We start from the raw sequence: 6,000 nt of genomic DNA on the forward strand, positions 1-6,000 counted from the left end.
ATGCTGGATGCTTGGGGCTGGTGCACTGGGACGACCCAGAGGGATGGTATGGGGAGGGAGGAGGGAGGAGGGTTAAAAAAAAATAAAAATAAAAATAAATAAATAAATAAAGCCTCAGCTGCTGCTGCTAAGTCGCTTCAGTCGTGTCCGACTCTGTGCGACCCCATAGAGGGCAGCCCACCAGGCTCCGCCGTCCCTGGGATTCTCGAGGCAAGAACACTGGAGTGGGTTGCCATTTCCTTCTCCACTAAAGCCTCAGAGGCTCCAGCAATTATCAGTGATACTCTTAACTCTTCCCATTACAATGTTATTTTTCACTCCTTCTCCTTTTTGCCTCTGTGTACTTTTCTCCGTTTTCTGTTCGCCCAGCTTTGCCCTACTTTCCAGTGGTATCCATGAGTACTTAGTAACGGGCAGTCAGATCTTTTAAAAGATTTATGTAATTTGATTAGCACAATTTCATTGCCTACTTTGAGAAACAATTCATGTATAAACTGTAGTGGCTATGAGTCCTAAGCAGAACTTCACCAGGGAAACCCTGTGAGAAAGGAAACTATTCATTATACTGAGAAAAATATATATATTCTTAAAGAACATAACCAAACAACAACAAAAAACCACTCAAGCAATATATGTGTTATGTCCGTGCTAAGTCACTTCAGACTCTTTGTGACCCTATGAACTGTAGCCTGCCAAGCTCCTCTGTCCATGGGATTCTCCAGGCAAGAGTACTGGAGTGGGTTGTCATGCCCTCCTCCAGGGGATCTTCCTCACCAAGGGATTGAACCCTCTTCTCCTACGTTTCCTTCATTGCGAGAGGATTCTTTACCCTGTTGGCTGAGCCGGTAGGGAAGCACCAGTATATGTCCGAACCACACAAAAATCTATACTCCCGTTCTATTTATGAGCTCAGTATTCTCATCCTCCTTTGTACTTCTTCAGTGTGCACATCTTCATTAAAGACTGACATACTATATATATCTTACTTCTTCACGTTTTCTGTCTCCTGCAAAAATGTAAGCTCTACACAACAGGGATTTTTGTTTATTTTGTTTACTTTGGCAGCATCTTTGCCTTGAACAGTGTGAAACATAGTAAAATTCTCAGGAATAATTTAATGTTAACAATTATAGCAATGTCAACAAATAATAAGTAAAATGTTAATCATATCAATAATCATAATATTTAGTAAGTGAATAAACTCCCTGAGATTTGACTACTTGTTCCTTTATATCCTAATTCATACTTATGTCATAATTATTCTTTATTGTACTATGCTGAATTTTTTTTAAATCATGTAATTATCTTTTATACTAGTTGTAAGCTCATTAAAGACTGGAATTATTTTTGTTTCATATTTATTATTCAGTGCCTAGGACAATGCCTGCTAAGTAGACCCTTAATAAACATTTATTGAATGAATGAACACATTCCTGACTACAACTACTACTTATTATTGTTATTATCAAGAGTACACAGAACAACTGTGCAAAAAAGATCTTCACAACCCAGATAATCATGATGGTGTGATCACTCACCTAGAGCCAGACATCCTAGAATGAGAAGTCAAGTGGGCCTTAGGAAGCATCACTACAAACAAAACTAGTGGAGGTGATGGAATTCCATTTGAGTTCTTTCAAATCCTAAAAGATGATGCTGTGAAAGTGCTGCACTCAATATGCCAGCACATTTGGAAAACTCAGCAGTGGCCACAGGAATGAAAAAGGTCAGTTTTCATTCAAATCCCAAAGAAAGGTAATGCCAAAGAATGCTCAAACTACCACACAATTGCACTCATCTCACACGCTAGTAAAGTAATGCTCAAAATTCTCCAAGCCAGGCTTCAACAGTACGTGAACCATGAACTTCCAGATGTTCAAGGTGGATTTAGAAAAGGCAGAGAAACCAGAGATTGAATTGCCAACATCTGCTGGATGTTGGCATCGAAAAAGCAAGAGAGTTCCAGAAACACATCTATTTCTGCTTTATTGACTATGCCAAAGCCTTTGACTGTGTGGATCACAATAAACTGTGGAAAATTCTGAAAGAGATGGGAATACTTGACCACCTGACCTGCCTCTTGAGAAATCTGTATGCAGGTCAGGAAGCAACAGTTAGAGCTGGACATGGAACAACAGACTGGTTCCAGATAGGAAAAGAAGTACATCAAGGCTGTATATTGTCACCCTGCTTATTTAACTTATATGCAGAGTGCATCATGAGAAATGCTGGGCTGGATGAAGCACAAGCTGGAATCAAGATTGCCAGGAGAAATATCAAACCTCAGATATGCAGATGATACCACCCTCATGGCAGAAAGTGAAGAACTAAAGAGCCTCTTGATGAAAGTGAAAGAGGAAAGTGAAAAAGTTGGCTGAAAATTCAACATTCAGAAAACTAAGATCATGGCATCTGGTCCCATTACTTCATGGCAGATAGATGGAGAAACAGTGGCAGACTTTATTTTGGGGGGCTCCAAAAACACTGCAGATGGTGACTGTAACCATGAAATTAAAAGACGCTTACTCCTTGGGAGAAAAGCTATGACCAACCTAGACAGCATATTAAAAAGCAGAGATGTTACTTTGCCAACAAATGTCTGTCTAGTCAAGGCTATGGTTTTTCCAGTAGTCATGTATGGATGTGAGAGTTGGACTATAAAGAAAGCTGAATGCCGAAGAATTGATGCTTTTGAAATGTGGTGTTGGAGAAGACTCTTGAGAGTCCCTTGGATGGCAAGGAGATCAGTCCTGAGTGTTCGTTGGAAGGACTAATATTGAAGCTGAAACTCCAATCCTTTGGCCACCTGATTTGAAAATACCCTGATGCTGGGAAAGATTGAAGGTGGGAGGAGAAGGGGATGAAAGAGGATGAGATGGTTGGATGGCATCGCCAACTCAATAGACATGAGTTTGAGTAAACTCCTGGAGTTGGTGATGGACAGGGAGACCTGGTGTGCTGTAGTCCATGGGATCACAAAGAGTCAGACACAACTGAGTGACTGAACTGATCAAGAGTCAACAAACTTACTGAACTGAACAAATTATTAGTGAAATGACTTATTTTGAATAAGTTGCTATTATTACTGAATGACTTATTTGTTAATATACTATCCTAGCTGTGCTTCCCTGGTAGCTCAGCTAGTAAAGAATCCGCCTGCAATGTGGGAGACCTGGGTTGGGAAGATCCCCTGGAGAAGGAAACAGGCTACTCACTCCAGTATTCTAGCATGGAGAATTCCATGGGCAGAGGAGCCTGGTGGGCTACAGTCCATGGGATCACAAAGAGTCGGATATGACTGAGTAACTTTCACTTTCACTTTTTCCTGTCTACCTTATTCCAGAACATTGTCATAAAATTGGAGCTATCCAAAAGAGCTCATTTGAGTTTTTATAAAATAAAATTCCATTTATACAAGAAGAATATGGAATTGTTAGTAATTATACTAGAATATTTGTTTTCAAGTTATTTTAGCATTTTATGTTGATATCTTCATGTGGGAAATATGATTCCCATGATTGAGTCCTTAAAATTTTTATCTTAGCAGTATTAAATGTGGGTACAATTAATAATAGTAACTATAATTAATACTTGCTAGATTATAAAACAGCTAGTAGATAATATCTCCATTATTTACTTTTTTGCTTTCTGTCCAATTGATTGTCTGTTTTCCCCACTATAATGCTGGTCTCATTAACACTTTATTCTTGGTATTTATACTAAGTCTGTATTCTTGAATATATACAAAAAATATGTATTCAATTATATGTTAAGTAATATGTATTCAAATATGTTTTGAAAGAACAATAATAACAGTACATCATTTGTTGAGTGATTACTGTATGTCAGGCAGTAATCTAAGTGCTTGTACACGTTTTACCCCATTTAATCCTGTAGTAATCATATCAAATAGTCTTGTAATTATCTCTAGCTTATAGACAAAAGGGAGCTCATCTTAGATTACAAAACTTGCCTAAAATGAGAGAGTTAGTAAGGGGTAGAAGTCCGATTAAAAACAGTCAGTCTGTCCCTGGAGTACAAACTGTTAAACTACTTCATATAACCATAATTTGTCAAAGAAAAATATTACAAAAACAATGAATCTGTTTGGTGATGATCAGTTCAGTTCAGTCGCTCAGTTGTGTCCAACTCTTTGCTACCCTATGAACTGCAGCACGCCAGGCCTCCCTGTCCATCACCAACTGCCAGAGTCTACCCAAATCCATGTCCATTGAGTCAGTGATGCCATCCAACCATCTCATCCTCTGTCGTCCTCTTCTCCTGCCCTCAATCTTTCCCAGCATCAGGGTCTTTTCAAATGAGCCAGCTCTTCATGTCAGGTGGCCAAAGTATTGGAGTTTCAGCTTCAACATCAGTCCTTCCAATGAACACCCAGGACTGATCTCCTTTAGGATGGACTAGTTGGATCTCCTTGAAAGGGACTCTAAAGAGTCTTCTCCAACACCACATTTCAAAAGCATCAATTCTTCAGTGCTCAGCTTTCTTCACAGTCCAACTCTCACATCCATACATGACTACTGGAAAAACCATAGCCTTGACTAGATGGACCTTTGTTGACAAAGTATTGTCTCTGCTTTTTAATATGCTGTCTAGGTTGGTCATAGCTTTCCTTCCAAGGAGTAAGTGTCTTTTAATTTCATGGCTGCAGTCACCATCTACAGTGATTTTGGAGCCCAAGGAAACAAAGTCAGCCACTGTTTCCACTGTTTCCCCATCTATTTCCCATGAAGTGATGGGACCGGATGCCATGATCGTAGTTTTCTGAATGTTGAGTTTTAAGCCAACTTTTTCACTTTCCTCTTTCACTTTCATCAAGAGGCTCTTTAATTCTTCACTTTCTGCCATAAGGGTGGTGTCATCTGCATATCTGAGGTTATTGATATTTTTCCCGGCAATCTTGATTCCAGCTTGTGTTTCTTCCAGCCCAGCGTTTCTCATGATGTACTCTGTGTATAAGTTAAATAAGCAGGGTAACAATATACAGCCTTGATGTACTCCGTTTCCTATCTGGAACCAGTCTGTTGTTCCATGTCCAGTTCTAACTTGCTTCCTGACCTGCATACAGATTTCTCAAGAGGCAGGTCAGGTGGTCAAGTATTCCCATCTCTTTCAGAATTTTCCACAATTTATTGTGATCCACACAGTCAAAGGCTTTGGCATAGTCAATAAAGCAGAAATAGATGTTTTTCTGGAACTCTCTTGCTTTTTCCATGATCCAGCAGATGTTGGCAATTCGATCTCTGGTTCCTCTGCCTTTTCTAAAACCAGCTTGAACATCTGGAAGTTCATGGTTCATGTATTGCTGAAGGCTGGCTAGGAGAATTTTGAGCGTTACTTGACTAGTGTGTGAGACGAGTGCAGTTGTGCAGTAGTTTGAGCATTCTTTGGCATTGCTTTTCTTTGGGATTGGTGATGATGGCACGTGATATTATAAAAGCAAATCTTTTATGAGACCAGTGCTCTAACCCATGAGCTATGGAGCCCCAGTTATAATATAAAAGCAAATCTTTTAGACCAAACCCTTAGATTAGAGAAAATAATAATTTGGACCAAAAAAAAAAAATAGCATATATGCACACACATTAAAGTAATTGCCTCAGAATGGGTTTAAAAGTTCACTCTGTTGGTAATAAAGACACTTAGAAGCTGGTCTCAGCTATAGGAATAAGTAGCTATACAAATTTGCAGAAATCTTATACTAGTTTACGTAATATATGTCATGAATATAAGAACATGTGGTGTAGGCTGAAGGTAGGTAATAATAGTAGTGCCTTCTGACAGTGCTATTAAAGGATTATATGACATAATGCAGTAAGTAACACATGAAATAATAAATGAGAAAATACAGTGCCTGACACATAATGATATGTATTAGCTGTATAATTATTGCCATTTGTACTTTGTTGTGGAGAAGGAAATGGCAACCCACTCCAGTATTCTTGCCTGGAGACTCCTATGGATGGAGGAGCCTGGTGGGCT

The sequence above is a fragment of the Bos mutus genome, chromosome 8 (genome assembly GCF_027580195.1).
Source record: "Bos mutus isolate GX-2022 chromosome 8, NWIPB_WYAK_1.1, whole genome shotgun sequence".
NCBI classification, from domain to species: Eukaryota; Metazoa; Chordata; class Mammalia; order Artiodactyla; family Bovidae; genus Bos; species Bos mutus.